The sequence below is a fragment of the Bos indicus x Bos taurus genome, chromosome 20 (assembly GCF_003369695.1).
Source record: "Bos indicus x Bos taurus breed Angus x Brahman F1 hybrid chromosome 20, Bos_hybrid_MaternalHap_v2.0, whole genome shotgun sequence".
Taxonomy (NCBI): domain Eukaryota; kingdom Metazoa; phylum Chordata; class Mammalia; order Artiodactyla; family Bovidae; genus Bos; species Bos indicus x Bos taurus.
This window is the reverse complement of record NC_040095.1, coordinates 17,332,121-17,350,977: the sequence shown is the minus strand read 5'-3', so window position 1 is coordinate 17,350,977 and position 18,857 is coordinate 17,332,121. Positions and strand designations below refer to the sequence as shown.

Genomic DNA, 18,857 nt, shown 5'->3' with positions numbered 1-18,857 from the left:
GACCTGCCTCCTGAGAAATCTGTATACAGCTCAAGAAGCAACAGTTAGAACTGCACATAGAACCACAGACTGGTTCCAAATCAGGAAAGGAGTACGTCAAGGCTGTATATTGTCACCCTGTTTATTTAACTTATATGCAGAGTACATCATGTGAAATGCCAGACTGGATGAAGCACAAGCTGGAATCAAGATTGCCGGGAGAAATATCAATAACCTCAGATATGCAGATGGCAGCACCCTTATGGCAGAAAGTGAAGAGGAAATAAAGAGCCTCTTGATGAAAGTGAGAGAGGAAAGTGAAAAAGTTGGCTTAAAACTCAACATTCAGAAAACTAAGATCATGGCATCCAGTCCAATCACTTCATGGCAAATAGATGGGGAAACAATGGAAACAGTGGCAGGCTTTATTCTGGGGGGCTCCAAAATCACCGCAGATGGTGACTGCAGCCATGAAATTAAAAGACACTTGCTCCTTGGAAGAAAAGCTATGACTGACCTAGACTGCGTATTAAAAAGCAGAGACATTACTTTGCCAACAAAGCCATCTAGTCAAAGCTATAGTTTTTCCGGTAGTCATGTATGGATGTGAGAGTTGGACTATAAAGAAAGCTGAGCACTGAAGAATTGATGCTTTTGAACTGTAGTGTTGGAGAAGACTCTTGAGAGTCCCTTAGACTGTGAGGAAATCCAACCAGTCTATCATGAAGGAAATAAGTCCTGAATATTCATTGGAAGGACTGATGCTAAAGCATAAAATCAAATACTTTGGCCACCTGATCTGAAGAACTGATTCACAGAAAAAGACCCTCATGCTGGGAAAGATTGAAGGTGGCAGGAGAAGGGGATGACAGAGGATAAGATGGTTGGATGGCATCACTGACTCAATGGACGTGAGTTTGAGCTTGGGAATTGGTGATGGACAGGGAAGCCTGGCGTGCTACAGTCCATGGGATCACAAAGAATCAGACATGAATGAGCAACTGAACTCATTCACTCTCAAGCATCTTTAGCAGAAATTCTCAGCACTGTCTATCAGGCGGCACAAGATTTCAATCTGTTACTGACGATGCTTAGTTGGATTGCTTGATTATAGGGGTGTTATCCAGGCTTCTCTTTGTAAAGTTACTCTTTGTTCCTTTGTAGTTAGTGAGAAAATTGTGGGAAATACTATCAAACTCTATAAATACCCTGTGCCTCATCAAACTTTCTATCAATTAATTTATCTATTTTTTTGAACAGACTCATGGCTTCCTATTTTATTCAGTGGGCATAATCTTTTATTATTATATTGATTTCAACTTGTCGTCATGTCGGCCAATGGAAGCAACTTCAGACTGGCTTCTGTGTCCCCTTGCTGGGCCTCCCGTGAGCACTTCCTTACTTTCTGGCACAAGAAGAGATGCTGGTCTCATCTTGTATTTCCCTGCCACAAGCCCTGGAATTAGCCATTTTTCCTGGTTTCTTTTGTTAAAGAGTGCTACTGAAAAGCAAGTTTATGCTAAATGTTCATTGCTATTGGAATGTTGCTGTCCCCAAGGCCTCTTCAACTCCCTCAGTAGGCCTTGGGAAACGTGTGTGTGTGTGTTATTATGTAATACACACACTCCCTTGTAGCTGTGTTTGTTTTGATATATACTTATATATATAGAAATCCATGAGCTCACTCTGATATCTTAAATTCCAATCCCAAACCTCAGAGTTTGTTCTAAATTCATCCAGTTACATACTTGTAACTTCCTTCCCCACCAGCGAGCAATCCAGCCCCCATAGTCTTCATATATTTAGTCATTTGGTTGATCTCCTGCATTATGTAAGAAATTTCCCATGCCGTCACTGTCTCACCTCTCCACATGTGCCGTCCTCTGCCCGCTGGCTTGACACCCTTGCGGTCCCCACCAGCCTGTGAAACCGTCCTCTGACCACACCTAGACCCCCGACTTGCTGGGCTGCCTCCCCTACCTGCACACGCAGCCTCCTCGCCCCACTTTTGCTCCATGTGGACACCTTCCTTACCCCTTCCAGCATGACCTTCCTGCCCCATGCACTCCCCTCCACTCCTTCCCACCCTTCCCAGGCTCTGGGTAAAGAGGGAAGAGAGGAAAGGGTGAGGGAAGTGAAGGAAAGGAAAAAACAAAAAGAACCAACTGTGTTTTTAATCCCACTGTGCTGTCATTGGAAACCTGAAAGGTGTCTTCCTTCTCTTGTGTACGGAACTGCTTGTATTCCACTCCTCTCGAATGCATTTGAGAGTGACCCTTCAGGTCCCTCAGTCTAAAATCCATTTTTGCTCAAACTTCTGCTCCCGTTCCAGATCCATCTCACTGGCAAACTTCTCCAAAAGGACCACTCTGGTCACCTCTGCTGCCATCTGGCATCTGCCTACAACTCCTACTGAACTTGTCCTCCCCAAGTTCACCGAGGACCTGCAAATGACCACATCCATGAGCTTTCTTGTAGATTTTTCACTCATCTGCTTGATATTGCTAACGACTGTCTCCATCTTGAAAATCTGTCCTGCTTTGTTTCCTGGGATAACACTCCCTCTGGTTCTCACCCCATCAGTGCCCCTCCATCCTTCCTGTCTCTTCTGCCAGCAGCTCCTCCTCTGCTCCCAGTGGTGGGTGTTCCCCAGGGATCTGTCACTGGCTTCTTCTCTTTTTAATCTATATTTGCTCCCTGTGAAATTTTATTTTGTCAGTTCCTTCTCTCGTTTCTAGGTGAATGAGTCCCAAATTGACACCATGAGTTTAACCTCTCTCCTGAACTGTGGGAGATTTCTCCATAGTTACCATGAGCTCTCTCTCTATTTCCCCAGGTAGCTCACATTCTAAAATTTATTCATTGCTTCAAATTATCAGGCTTGTGCTAGGTCGTATCAACACACAGATGAATAAAGCATAGTTTGTGCAAACAAGAGGTTTTATCCAAGCTGGAAGCTGTAGTTATCTTCAATAGCCCTCTCTCCCTAATTCCCAGTCTGTAACCCATCTTTCGTATCACTATGATACTCAGCTTTCTAGAGCACAATTTTGATCACACTACTCCCCTACCCAGAAGCTTCCAATGTCCTCTCCCTGTCCATGGCAAAAAGTTGCAGCTCTTTCACCGTGACTGTTTCTTGCCACTCCTTGCCCCTACTCTTTCCAGATAAACAAGATGTTGAATCTATGCTCTATGCCGTTGTTCATGCTGTTCATCATAAAGGAATGCCCTGCTTCTCTTTCCCACCTATTAAAATCTTACTTTTTTTCAGGCTGAACTCCTATTACACCTCAACTGTCTTTTTTTCTGCCTCTAACAGAATGACACCTGAGATTTCCCAGTTCTTTGAATTTTGTCTATATCCTCATGATGACGAATATCCTAGTTTACCCTTAACTGTGCTTTGCAGTACATACATTTCTCTGAGCAACTAGAAGACAAGGATGTGGTATTATTCAAGTTAGCTCCCCTCTAGAACAGTCCTTCCCAAACATTTTTGGCTCACAGTACCCTTAATGTGTCAGCAAATTTTCATGGTGCCCACGGACCAAAAGGAATATCTTGTAGTTCTATTTATTAGATAGGCACAAAAACCCCAATAAATATTCTTGTCCTAATAACTCAGTACCCTTTGGAAAAAATACATATAAATTAAAGGTAAAATAATGTGTGCATTTTATTTTAAAACAACCACAGTTACTTACTAGAGGGATATGTGTGTTTTGCTGGTCACTGCACATCTCCTTAACTCTTGGAATCTGATTGGGAGTTAACACCATCATTTTCTTCTCCACACTGATTCTCATCACAGCTACTGCCAAAACCCAGTTTTACAAAAATTTGACATCACTGAGAAGGATACAGAGTGACAGAACACGAAACTGTGAACTACCTTGGGCTAGTTGACACTCTATCTACGGAAGTTGCTGTGTTTTTCTCAAAACATTTAAGATACTTTGCAGTGTCCCATGAGTTTGTTTCACCACTTCAGGGCATCAAGGCACATTTCAGGAACCTCCAAGGCCAGGCCTGATGTCTGCTATACATGGGACCCTGGTGGACTGAATTAGGTCTTGTTTTATTAATGGATCATTAGTTAGAAATTTATCTCATGTCTCAGTCCTACAAATAGCTTTTCTAAAGAACACAAATTTCTTTAAACATGTAGCATTATAAGAATTATCATTATTATCACAATGTCAAACTTTACCAAGGACAAAAAACATTGGATTGATATATTCTTAACAGCCATATTTACATTCACCTAGTAATGGCAAATAAAAGCTTTGTTTGCATTGCTTCTTTCAGGAGAGGAATGGTTCTTATAGCAAGGGATGTTATCTAGGAATCCATTTATGCGAATTCTTGCCTATTTGAAGTATGTTTTTTCTGAAGACAGTGTGTATAGTTTCCATAAGATCCTTTGTTCTCTGACCAAAACAGTAAAATTTGGTCTGTATCATTAAATAAAATGCAAGTTTAAAATCAGCCTTGTCATGTCATTACTAACCCCAATGATGATATTTTGCCAAAGTTGATCTTGTTGATACAAAAAAAGTTTTACTTCCCATCAACCCCCCACCCCGGCCAGGATTTAGTGTTTATCAGTGTCAAAATGAAACAAAGAGGATTTACTGCTTTCTTATTTTATGATTATTCCACTTATTTCTCCAACTTTATGAGATTTCCCTCCTCACTAGAAATAACTTAGAAATGTGATAAGTAATTTCAAAAATGAAAATAATGATTTTTATCTCCTTTTTATTTATAGGTGATCTTAATTTTCCTAGCAGACTTAAACAAAAGTTTCACTTGGAAAATAACAGTTTCCAAAATGTTTCTCTTTGTGCAATTTATGATCTCCCTATGAGATTCTGGCTAAATTGATGGCATTTAATATTCTTTCTTGCTCAGATGGATCTTCTAATAGATTGAAAACTTAACATGAAAAGCTTTAATATGAAAGCCAAATGCTAAAGCTATTACTACATGATCTCAAACTCCTGGATTAAAAATAAAACAAATAAACAAAACCTTTGAAATTTATTGCGTTATTACAAAATATTCCAGTGTTTGGCATTGTGTAGACCTAACATCTAAATTAATTGCTTCAATAAACTCAAGTGGTCTTGGATTAAAAAATTGCTGTTAATAATAGATACAGATTAACTTGCCTGATGTTCTTTACTGTTCTAAACAATAACATTTTGTCTTGTCTTTTTATCCAGCTCACCTCATGTCTCAAATTCTCATGATCCCTGACTTTTCCAGCTCAGAGTGAAAATTCCCTTTCACTGAATTACTATAAACTTCTAATCTTTAACAGAAAATGTAGACTTCATCTCCTCCTCTAACTCCTTCCCAATTCTACACACTACTTTTAAAGGAATCGCCTTCTTCTCAGCCTGAAATTTGGATTTATCCTCTCTCTCTCTTACACAATACTCCACAGACATTCAGTAAACAAAATCTAAAGGGTTTACTTTTATCATATATTTGAAAAATTACTTCTTTTCACCACCCTACTGTCCACCATAGTTCCACCTCTCATTTCTTATTATCTATACAACTGTAATAGCCCCTCCATAACTGTTCTCACCTCTGCTTTCTCCCCACTCCAATCCACTTGACATAGCTCTCCAGCTTATTTTTAATATCAGCTCATTAGGTTGTTCTGTCTCTTAAAATCCCATCATGATTCCCTATTGTCTAAGAAGAAATCCACTGTATGCCATAATTCACACTGACAGCCTCACCTTCTACCACTCCCCGACAATTCACTCACAGTATCTGCTCCCAAAACGATAACCCGAATTTTAGACTTAATGTCTTCTCTACTTCTGAACTTTCATAACACTGTGCTTTGTCAACACTTTCTAAGTATTATAGTTTTTTAGATATTTGTCTTACCACTTTACTCCCTCATAAGCTTTGTCCGTACAGGAAAATAAATGTATTCTTCAATTCATTCAGAATGTACTACTTACTTGGTAACTGCCAGGCATACTGTAGGCCCAGGTGTTCAAAGATGAACAGGATAAGCCTGCCTGTACTTAGTACTGAAAAAGTATTTGTTAAGTTTCTGATAGTTTTCAACCAGTTATACACATAAAGGACGACTTTATTAAATTGAATGGGACCCTACTTTTGCATTCTTTTATATTTAACTATTCTAGTTTTATACTCTCCAGGAGGTAAGAGACCCTGTCTTATTAATCTTTTGCCTTCCCCAGATCATACGCTACATCTGCAATGGATTTTCAATCGTCCACTTCGGTTGAATGAGCCAATGCTTCATTTTCTTCTGTGTATGTGATGTAGTGTAACCTGAACCCAGCGGTATAATCAGCAGGTGAGATTAACACTGCAAGTGGTAAAACTTGAGTTGACTATTTTTGCTTCTGCAGGCAGAGCCTTTGTTGTTGTTCTGTCACTCAGCCGTGTTCACCTCTCTGCAACCCCATGGACTGCAGCACACCAGGCTTCCCTGTCCTTCACAGTCTTCTGAAGTTTGCCCAGATTCATGTTCACTGAGTCAGTGATGCCATCCAACCATCTCGTCCTCTGTCATCCCTTTCTCCTCCTGCCCTCAATCTTTCCCAGCATCAGGGTCTTTTTCAATGAGTCGGCTCTTCACATCAGGTGGTCAAAATATTGGAACTTCAGCTTCAGCATCAGTCCTTCCAATGAATATTCAGGGTTGATTTCCTTTAGAATTGACTGGTTTGATCTCCTTGCTATCCAGAGAACTCTCAAGAGTCTTCTCCAGCACCACAGATCAAAGGCATCAATTCTTTGGTGCTCAGCCTTTTTTTAAATTGTCCAGCTCTCACATCTATACATGACTACTGGAAAAACCATAGCTTTTGCTATACAGACCTTTGTCAGCAAAGTAATATCTCTGCTTTTCAATACTCTGTCTAGGTTTGTCACAGCTTTTCTTCCAAGGAGCAAGTGTCTTTTTATTTCATGGCTGCAGTCATCATCCACAGTGATTTTGGAGCCCAAGGAAATAAAGCCTTTGCTGTCATTTGATTTTCACTTTTGAGTTGGCACTTTCTGAAGCCAAAACTATTTAGAGTTAACCTGCCACCTAATCCTTTAAGTTACTCACATATTGATCTAGTTCTTATATTCTTATCAAGACATCTGAATACCGGACAAAGAAGCTCTAAATGTCAGAAATCATACCAAAGTACTTGTATTCATTTTGAATAGTTTTTAGTATTAATTTAGCTTTTTTTAAAAAATAAGATTTCTTTACATCAATATACATAGAGTGGGTAGATATAAGGATTCAATATTGAGATTTTATATTTAATTCAACAACTGTTACTGAGTCTAATATACAAAAATGCTAAATTCAGTGGGAGACTACTACCCTCATAAAGTTCATGTATTAATTCATCAAACAGATGTTTCATTCTTGTGAGTGTATTCAGAGAAATGTGAAACTGAACTGCCTGAAAACCAAAGAAATTGCCAATTATGATGACTGTAATTAATCTCTCTCTACTCCAAATAAAATGACGCCTGTAAAGCACTGGCAGACTAACTGGCATATAGTAGGCATTCTGTAAACGTTAGTTACCTTTCCCCTGGTGGCTGAGAATAGAATTAATCAACTATTTATAATGGAGTGCAGAGAGTGAGAAATTCTGACTAGAAATTTTCCTTTAGCAAGAAGGACCCAAATTGTTTTTGTGCTTTAATTAAAATTATCAGATAACTGTTTAATTCATTTTTTACTTCCCCTATGAATACAGAGCTAATTATATAATGTGAAAGAAATAAAAGGAAAGAGAAACACAAAACCTTAAAATATAAAATGTTGAAACTATTGTGAAAATTATGAGACACCTAAAACAGGAAAGATAATGCTGAGAGAAAAAACAAGACGTATTATAAATATTCTGCTTCTGAAGATAGTCTAAGCTTCTTACCATCATGCTAGACACAATGGATGCAGACTGCATACATATAGACCGATAGACAATGGATTAAAAGGGGCTGACCATGTTCAGTAGAACACATAATTTTTAATTTTAAAGAAATTATTATGTGCCACAGTTCTAGAAGACAGGATTGCCTGGCAGCCTAGATGATGTCTTGGCCCCTTCCTTACAGTCCAAGGGAGATCTTCTCTCCTGTGCCTTTCTGAGAGGCATAAGCAGGGGCCTGCTGCAGCTAGAAACAGCCTCAGGATCTGGCATTTTAGGAGTTTCTCCACTCTGCCAAGAAATTGCCCAGCTGGATGGAGACAAGAGAGTTGCCTCCTGGTCCTCAGAAAGGAAAGACAGTGATGCCAGCAATGAGTCCTCTTCCACTGGCATCTCTACCTGGTTAAAGAGCCAAGCAGTCATAAAGGAGAACCTGGGTGAATGTCAGTGGGGAGAATGAAATTATGCTCAGTCAGCAGGGTGATCTCAGAATGGTGGGAACACATCACACCAGACACACTCAATTGCTATTGTGTTAAAATTACAAAAACACAACTGGTTGCTGGTAAAACTGTAGTTGCTGTATGTTGAGATTTATTGAAGTAATAAAGAATTGGCTCTGCAGTCTCATGACATTCTACCAGCAAATTCTGCTCAGACCAGTTTGGATCTGATTGTAATCATTTGTGTAAGCTGAAAATTGGCTGGAACACATTCAGACAGAGCTTCCTGATTCCATGGAAATCAATCCAGTCAGAGAATGGCCAAGTGAGTTGCCTCAGGGTAAATGTTAGGCCTTAACATTTGTGTGGTGTCCCTTCCAAATGTACAGCCTATGGAAGCAGCTCCATAATAAACTGCAGCTTGGTCTCCTCTGCTAGCTCTGGCCAAGTTCCTTAGACAACTCGCTGCCTGAGATGTAGTCTAACTACTATGATATCTGTCCACTTTGGTTTCAGCAAGAAACTTCTAGAGAGCAGGTATATTTTTTTTTTCCTGCATGTAGAGTTTGTTCCCTGGACTCTACTGGCAAAGTCTGGGAAGAATGAGGTGATAGTACTCCATAATCTTAATCTTCCAGGAGCTATGTTAAGAGTGTTTATACACTGTCTCATTATATCTCAATAACTCGATGTGCTCTGTGTTATTATTTTATCATTTTATAGATGAGGATACAGGTTCACAGAGGATCGGGAATATGCCTGAGTTCATGGCAGAGCCAACCGGCCTCATTCCAGAGCCTAAGAAACCCATCAATTCTGTGCCCAGCTGCATAGAACGGTACAATGAATCTGAGTGCTTTCTGTGTTTTACATGGAGAACGTGAGGCAGCCACTGTTGTCATCTTTCTGAAAAATGCAAGAGTTTGAGCCTGTGGTTGAAGCCAGGAGGAAAAGGGCATGACAGAATGGATGAGATGGTTGAATGGCATCACCAACTCAATGGACATGAGTTTGAGCAAATTCCAGGAGATAGTGAAGGACAGGGAAGCCTGGTGTGCTGCAGTCCATGGGGTCACAGAGTCTGCCACAGCTTAGCAACTGAACAATAATGGGGAGGTGAGATGCTGCTGCTAATTTGGGGAGTGGGCTTGGTCTAATGGTGACTGAGCCTACCAGAATTCTGAAACAGGTAAAATTTGTCTTTTGATTCTCTCCTATTTGTTTTTTTCTTAATTTGAATGAACTTTAAATTTTAGAGAAGTTTTGGTGGTGGTGGTTTAGTCACTAAGTTGTGTCCAACTCTTGTGATCCCATGGACTATAAAGCCTGCCAGGCTCCTCTGTCCATAGGATTCTCCAGGCAAGAATACTAGAGTGGGTTGCCATTTCCTTCTCCAGGGGATCTTCCCAACCCAGGAATTAAACCCAGGTCTTCTGCATTGCAGGCAGATTCTTTACCAACTGAGTTACAAGTAAAGTTTTAAATTTACACAAAAATTGTAAAAATTGTACACAGTTCCATACCCAATTTCCCCTATTGTTAACATCTTACATTAAGAGGATTGCTATTGCTAAGTCACTTCAGTCATGTCCGACTCTACGTGACCCCATAGATGGCAGCCCACCAAGCTTCCCCGTCCCTGGGATTCTCCAGGCAAGAACACTGGAGTGGGTTGCCATTTCCTTCTCCAATGCATGAAAATGAAAAGTCAAAGTGAAGTCGCTTAGTCGTGTCTGACCTTCAGCAACCCCATGAACTGCAGCCTTCCAGGTTCCTCCATCCATGGGATTTTCCAGGCAAGAGTACTGGAGTGGGGTGCCATTGCCTTCTCCGACATTAAGAGGATAGATATGTCCAATTGATGAACCAGTATTGAAACATTGTTATTAACTAAAGTCAATACTTAACTCAGATTTCCTCAGTTTTTACCTAATGCTCTGTTTCTGTTCCAGGATCCCATCCAGGGTATGTTATGTGTTCTTAGGCTCCTCTTGGCTGTGATGTTTTATCAGACTTTGTTTTTAATGAACTTAACAGTTTGAAAAATCCTGGTTAGGTATTTTGCAGAATGTGTTTGTTTGATGCTTTTCTCATGACTGGACTGGCGTTATTAGTTGTGGGAGGAAAACCCCAGGGAAGTTCCATTCTCATTATATTACAGCAAAGGTACATACTATTTACATAGGAAGTTTATCACTTATGAGTTACACTATTGAGATTGACCTTAGTCACCTGGAGGAGACAGTGTTTGTCGATTTATCCACTATAAAGTCACTCGATTTTCCCTTGTGGAGGGAAGTCGCCAGGCACAGCCCATGCTAAGGAGTAAGGAGTTATGCTACCTTCTCAAGAATGAAGTAGCTAAATAATTTATTTCGAATTCTTCTGCAGGGGAAATTTGTCTCTTCTCCAGCATTTGTTTATTCTGTCATTTCAGTTCAGTCGATCAGTCATGTCTGACTCTTTGCGACGCCATGGACTGCAGCACACCAGGCCTCCCTGTCCATCACCAACTCCCAGAGCCTACTCAAACTCATGTCCATCGAGTTGGTGATGCCATCCAACCATCTCATCTTCTGCCATCCCCTTCTCTTCCCTCCTTCAATCTTACCCAGCATCAGAGCTTTTCCAGTGAGTCAGTTCTTCACATCAGGTGGCCAAAGTATTGGAGTTTCAACTTCAGCATCAGTCCTTCCAATATTTGCAACTGATTTCCTTTAGGATGGACTAGGACTCTCAAGAGTGTTCTCCAACACCACAGTTCAAAAGCATCAATTCTTTGGTGCTCAGCTTGGTTTTATAGTCCAACTCTCACATCCATACATGACTACTGGAAGAAACATAGCTTTGACTAGATGGACCTTTGTTGGCAAAGTAATGTCTCTGCTTTTTAATATGCTAAGTTTGTCATAGCTTTTCTTCCAAGGAGCAAGCTTCTTTTAATTTCATGGCTGTAGTCACCATCTGCAATGATTTTAGAGCCCCCCAAAAATAAAGTCTTGAACTGTTTCCAGAAACAGTGATTGTTTGTTGCTTTCATTCTATCATTTTCTTATATTGATATGAACTCATGGATATTTATTTTGTACTTTGAGTTATAATTCAACGCTATTTATTTTGTCATTCAGATTATCCCAGTTTTGGCCATTAAAAGCTCTTTTATGTTGGTGCCTGTGTCTCTCTGACATACTTCCATCCTTGCAGGGTTTTTCATTTGTTTGAGCGCTTCCTTAACTTTCTGATGCTTCAAGATGTTCTGGGTTATTTTTATATATTTCCTGCCCAAGTCTTAGAATCAGCTATTTCTCCATAGAGCTCTCTTATCCTTTTTAGGAAAGGAAACCCAAAGAATCTTGAGAGAACTCATGAAGGATATGAAGCAGACAAGTGAGATGATCTGATTAGATTTTAGAAAGATCAACTTTTGGCTGGATAAAGCTGAGACTAAAAGCAGAGTGGCAAACTACTGCAGTGGTCCATGCAAAAAAAAAAAAAAAAGTGGTATCTTGAAGTATGCAAGCAGCAAAGCGAAGGACAGACACTTGGGGGTAGGTGAGTCAATGGAGTTATGGACAGTCCAAGTCCTGGGCCTCATTCTACACTGTCAAAAAGCACATGGCAATTTTCTGGATAGAGAAGAATAATCAATAATAGTGATCACTAATGTTTATTGGGGATAACCTGGTGGCTCAAACGGTTGAGTCTGCCTGCAAGGCGGGAGGCCCGGGTTCAATCCCTGGGTCAGGAAGATCCCCTGCAGAAGGAAATGGCAACCCACTCCAGTATTCTTGCCTGGAGAATCCCATGGATGGACGAGCCTGGTGGGCTACAGCCCGTGGGGTCGTAGAGTCAGACACGCCTGAGTGACTTCACTCAGTGTTTATCGAATATTTATTACATTCTAGGCACTGCTCTAAACACTTAACATACAAGTTTAGTCCTCACAACAACTCTCTGTGCTAATTATTATTATTTTCTCATTTTACAGGTGAAGAAATTGAGCATTAAGAGAATCAATAAGTAGCCCCGCCATCTCAATTGGTAAGCAACAGGCAGACACACAAGCACAGGAATCCTGACTCCAGCCCTGTACTATTCCACACAGTGCTCTAGTGCCTCTTGCTGAAAGACGGTTTCAAACCTTGAGAGCTCCTTATTGCCAGAGCCGCATCTCAGCTGCCTGGGCTGGCTGCTAAGATGTCTAATCCTGCTTCTGCCTGCAGTGCTTCTGTTCCCTCTGACTCCTAGCTTATCCCTCAAAGCCAGCTTAGACTGATAGCCCATTGTGCTGACTTAATGCCTGCATCTGTGCCTTCCCAGAGCCAGCTGACACATGATCTCACTTCTGAACTTTCCATTCCAAAGCCCTCAGTGAGCACCTGCTCCCTGGCGCTGTTGTAAGGTGCTGGGGATGCAGAGGGAGAAAGAGTCATGGGGCTCATGGTGTGAGCATATGTGTATGAGTGTGTTGCTGCTAAGTCGCTTCAGTTGTGTCTGACTCTGTGCAACCCCATAGACGGCAGCCCAGCAGGCTCCCCCTGCTGGGCTGGGGATTCTCCAGGCAAGAATACTGGAGTGGGTTGCATTTCCTCCTCCAATGCATGAAAGTGAAAAGTGAAAGCGAAGTGACTCAGTCGTGTCCGACTCTTAACGACCCCATGGACTGCAGCCCACCAGGCTCCCCTGTCCATGGGATTTTCCAGGGAAGAGTTCTGGAGTGGGGTGCCATTGCCTTCTCTGGTATGAGTGTGTATGTATGTGTAAATTCAATGTAATCTATAACTGTGCTTACAACCCAGGGATCGAACTCAGGTCTCCCGCATTGCAGGCAGATTCTTTACCAGCTCAGCCACCAGGGAAGCCTACTCCATTTACTCTGAACTATCTTTCAGCCTCTGGTACCTGCGCCCCAACGCTGAGCTGTCCACTTTATTTTAGACCATACTCTGCTTCAGACTCTCGGCATCCAGGTCTTTTCCCAGGTTCAGCCCCTTCTGTGTCTGCTGTGACTCTCTCTGCTTGTCTGTGGGCTTCCCGTCTGCTGATCTTTCTCTACCCACACCTCCATCACCAGGAGCCACGTGGGCAGCTTCCTCTCTCTCCTGTTGTTAACGGGGTCAGCTTGGGGAAAATGCCAGGCCAGCCCAGCCTTCCAGACTGCTCTGAGTCATGCTAATTTTGTTTCCAGAATTTGTTTTCATTCACAGTACTAGTGGAGCTTCAGACTCTCTTTTGCTCCAGAAGGAGTAGGAGGTGAATTAGGGATAATTAGCAGCCAGATATCTTCCATCACTTCTTTCAAACCCATCTGGATTTTTTCTACTTGAATATTTTCTGATGTGAGTCTGAGTCATTCTGCCACCAAATAGTAAGACCATTTAAATAATCTGCATTATTTATCTCATATTTGAAGTTTCAAAATCCATCTTATATACATTAATATCTCCCAAAGGGATATTGCCTACTTGGTTGTGGGAAACATCTTCTCTGGGTAGAACCTAGAGAAAATGTCACTATGATTAGAATAGGGAGATCCTAGGTAATCCCCTGTGAAACTTTTCAAAAAGGATGCTAACAGCTATTTCTCCATTCTCTCCAGAGATTCCAAAAATATTATACAGGCTAGTTATGTGGCATAATGCTCAGTTAAGTGACACACTTAAGACTCACTGTTTCCTTCAACATCTTATTTCTAGTTTTTAAGGCATCCTGAATTTGTATTTTTCCAAGTCAGAAGCAAAGATTCCTTTTGGTCCTTTCCTCGGCCTTTCTACATTTTTGGAGAGGCAGACCTGGATCAAAGGCTATGAGTGAGAGTAAAAGAAAGGAAGGGAAAGTAGAGAAATTATTTTTTTTATTATTTATTTTAATTGGAGGATATTACTTATAATATTGTGATGGTTGTTGCCATACATCAACATGAATTGGGCACAGGTGTGCATGTGTCCCCCCATCCTGAACCCCACTCCCACCTTCCTCCTCACCATATCCCTCTGGGTTGTCCCAGGGTACCCTGCTTCATGGATCAAACTTGCACTGGCCATCTGTTTTACATATGGTAATGTACATGTTTCAATGCTATTCTCTCAAAACATCCCGCCCTTGTCTTCTCCCACTGAGTCCAACAGTCTGTTCTTTACATCTGTGTCTCCTTTGCTGCCCTGCATGTAAGATCGTTGGTACCGTCTTTCTAAATTCCATATCTATGTGTCAATATACAGTATTTGTCTTTCTTTTTCTGACTCACGTCCCTCTGTATTATAGGCTCCAGGTTCATCCACCTCATTAGAACTGACTCAAATGTGTTCCTTTTCAAAGCTGAGTAATATTCCACTGTGTATATATACCACAACTTCCTTATGCATTGACCATCTTTTATACACATGACTCTCCCTTTCCCTCCCAAAAGGTTACTCTCTCTCCAGGACAGTCTTATTGGTCACACTCTTGTAACCCAGTTTTAGAAGTTGTTTTGCAAAGTACTTGTAGCAAATAAATAGCAAAGTTGGAGAATAACTGAATTTTAGTGCCTAAGTATTCAAAGTTATGTGTTCTAAGGATTCAAAGCTAAACCTAAAATAACATAGCTCTTTCAGTCTCTTACAGAACTTGCTTTCCTGTGTGGGAAGGGAAGCGGAGGCGTTTCAACTGTGTGACAAGTAACCCACTGAATGGGCTGTCCTATGCAGCCTCTGCAGAGAAGCAATGGAAAATGACAAAGCAAGGTGAGCGCAGGGTCATCTTTCCTCGAGGAGCATCTGTTCACTCCTTCAGGGCCAGAGCTTTGTAGGTGGGTTTTGCTTAGAGCAGCGAGGCACATCTTGGCCCTAGGCATGGCCTCATTCACTTGTGCCCCTGTGTACACAGTGGCAGCTGTTTGTGGCTTCCAGGGCCAGAACTCCCCTCCACGGCCCCACCAGAAAACTCCCAGAGCCATCGTAAGGTGAGAACAAGCAGGCCACCATGAAGGTCTGCTGTGCGATGGACACTGAGCGGACAACCCCTCTTAGACATCAAAGGAGAGCTTGGAACAGCAGAGGCTGACCCCTTCTAACATCCCCTTTAGGTCACCTCCCACCTTGACTGAGTTCTGGGCCTCTGGGCCTTGATTGAGCTTCCCATTCTTTCATTGGTAAGCTTCTATTTAGGCGAGCTGAAGGCAGAGGCTGAGAGTGGGGAGGACAGTCAAAGGAGAATATTTTGGCAGGTGCTTGGCTCTTGTCCTGCCTCTCCCAGGTAGCCTCAGGAGACCTGGGGTCAAGCACCGTCTGTTATTGGTTCCAGTCTCTGTTTCAGAAATCAATATCAGGCAGTTGTCCTTCATACCTAGACCACTGCAGGACTGTCAGCTAGGCTCTGCATTCCTGGGGAGTGAGCCATCAGAGAGCTCCTCAGGGCTGTGGGAAGGATGTAAAGCCAGTTCTTCTATCTTGCTTGCCTTCATTACTTAAAATGCATTTTTGCACAGCTTGAAAAGGATCTGGTTGCTGCCCTTCTCTGTGTCTGGTTGGTTGCATCTGATCTACTAGGTCAACATAGCCTCTACCAGGAATCAAACTGTGTTCAGAAACAGAGTTGTTGGCTTAAAGAGAGAGGGAGTGGCAGGATCAGGTGCAGCAGGGAGGTGCGCTGGGGAAGAGGCTTCCGTGGGGTGTGATTCAAGGGCCTTGCACAGGCCCTGAAATTCCCATCATCTTAACTCCATGGTATTGGCATTCTAGCTTCCTGAAGGTAGCTCACACTGTAGCATGGATACTATATATAAGTAATGATGATCATAAACATCTTTAAACACTTTAAGGTTTAAGAAATGCGTTTAAATCATTGCATTTCTGTGGGATGGTCCCAGATGAGCCAGACTTCAGCTGAAATTGTGTTGGTGGTTCTGGATAAAACTCACCATCTCAGTGTTCCTCTCACAGCTATTGGGTTGGACAAAAAGTTTGTTTGGGTTTCTCCATAAGATGTTACAGAAAAACCTAAACAAATTTTTTGGCCAACACAATATTTCCCTGAATGGTCTGCATGGTAAGAAAGAGCCTATCCGAAGAGAGCTTTTACTATCAAGGTCTCTGAGAGGCAGGGTAGGGGACATAGGCTGGGATGCTAGGAAAAAATGTGAGCTGTGCCCAGCCTGACCCACCAAACTCACCTCCCTGATGGAAGAGATCAGCGATGCAAAGTCACTAAAAGGAGCTATTTTTTCTAGAAGGTAAGACTGGGAGCCCAAGCAGAGCTCTTTGGGATCCAAACGACTTCTTGTGGCACAGAAATGTGAAGGAGGAAGTAGATCAGCCTACTTGTTCTTGGAATATGGCACCACTGCAATAAGTCAGCCAGAGGTACAGGAACTGCAGCATTCTTTGGCACCTCAACGTTTGGTGTTTTCAGTAGCTCAGGGAAGCAACCCCTAGCCCAGCCAGAAAGGAACATTCTCACATAGGTAGTAGGCGTTGTCATATGCTGGGAAGACAGGAGGAACTGGCTTTGAGCAAATATGTGATGCTTCAGAGACCCCAGAAGTGACTTTTTGATGATGGCCATTCTGACTGGTGTGAGGTGATACCTCATTATAGTTTTAATTTGCATTTCTCTAATAATTAGTGATGCTGAGCATCTCTTCATGTACCTTTTAGCCATCTCTGTCTTCTTTAGGGTTTCTCAGGTGGTGCTAGTGGTAAAGAACCCACCTGCCAAAGCAGGAAATGCAGGAGATGGGAGTTTGATCCCTGGGGTGGGAAGATCCCCTGGAGGAGGGCAAAAACCCACTCCAGTATTCTTGCCTCAAGAATCCCATGGGCAGAGGAGCCTGGCAGACTATAGTCCATAGAGTCACAGAGAGATGGACATGACTGAAGCGACTTAGCACGCACACGCATGCACACGTCTTCTTTGGAGAAATGTCTGTTTAGATCATCTGCCATTTTTTTATTGGGTTGTTTTTGTTGATATTGAGCTATATGAGCTGTTTGTATATTTTAGAGATTAATCCTTTCTTAGTTGCATCATTTGCAAATACTTTCTCCCATTCTGTTGGCTGTCTTTTCGTTTCGTTTATGCCATGTTCCTATGCCATGCAGAAGTTTTCAAGTTTAATTAGGTCCCATTTGTTTACTTTTGTTGTCATTTCCATTACTCTAGAAGATTGCTCAAAGAAGACATTGCTGTAATTTATTTCGAACAGTGTCCTGCCTATTTTCCTCTGGAAGTTTTATAATATCCCAGTTTTACATTTAAGTCTTTAATCCATGTTGAGTTTACTTTTATGTATGGTGTTAGAGAATGTTCTAACTTCATTCTTTTACATGCAGCTGTCCAGTGTTCCCAGCACCACTTTTTTTTTTTAAATCAGAGGAAAATTGTTTTACAATGTTGTGTTGGTTTCTACCGTACAACTACGTGAATCAGTCATAATTTTATATAAATAATATATATTTATAAATAAAAAATACATATATCATCCTTCCCTCTTGATCCTCCTTCCCCTCCAGCCATCCCATCCCACTAGGTCATCACAAAGCACCAGGCTGGGCTCCCTGTGTTATATAGCAGCTTCCCACTAGCTATCTGTTTTATACATTATAGTGTATATATGTCAATGCTATTTTCTCAATTAATCCCACGCTCTTCTTCCCCAACTGTGACCACAAGTACATTTTCTATGTCTGTGTTGCCATTCCTTCCCTGCAAATAGCTGCATCAGTACCAATTTTCTAGATTCCACAAATATGCATTAATACATGATGTTTGTCTTTCTGACTTATTTCACTGGGTGTAACAGACTCTAGGTTTATTCATCTCATAACAACTGACTCAAATTAATTCCTTTTTATGGCTGAGTAGTATTTCATTGGATATATGTACTGCATCTTCTTTATCCATTCATCTGTTGATGGATATCTAGATTGCTTCCATGTCCTAGCTATTGTAAATTGTGCTACAGTGAACACTTGGGTTCATGTGTTTATGAACAGTTGGGTACATGTGTTTTTTTGAATTGTGGTTTACTCAGGGTATATGCCTGCTAGTCAGATTGCTGGTCATATGGTAGATTTATTCCTAGTTTTATAAGGAATCTCCATACTGTTTTCCATAATGGCTGTATCAGTTTACATTCCCACCAACAGTGCAGGAGGGTTCCCTCTTCTCCACATCCTCTCCAGCATTTACTGTTTGTAGATTTTCTGATGATGACCACTCTGATCAGTGTGACATGATACCTCTTTGTGGTTTTGATTTGCATTTCTCTAATAATGAGTGATACTGAACACCTTTTCGGGTGTTCATTGGCCATCTGTATGTCTTCTTTGGAGAAATGTCTGCTTATCAGCACCATTTATTGAAGAGGTTGTTTTCTCTCATTGCATAGTCTTGCCTCCTTTGTCATATATTAATAGACCATAAGTACATAGGTTTATCTCTGGGCATTCTGTCCTGTTCCATTGATATATGTTTTTATTTTTATGCCAGTTCCATACCATTTTGATGACTG

The 18,857-nt window shown here is 41.5% G+C and overlaps 1 long non-coding RNA gene across 1 annotated transcript; it reads left to right on the top strand.

The window, feature by feature from the left end:
• Positions 1 to 6,214: 6,214 nt before the first annotated feature.
• LOC113879169 lies at positions 6,215 to 16,303 on the top strand. Its single transcript, XR_003507222.1, has 3 exons — positions 6,215 to 6,334; positions 12,354 to 12,406; positions 14,962 to 16,303. It is a non-coding gene; the product is annotated as an uncharacterized LOC113879169 (long non-coding RNA).
• Positions 16,304 to 18,857: the final 2,554 nt, after the last annotated feature.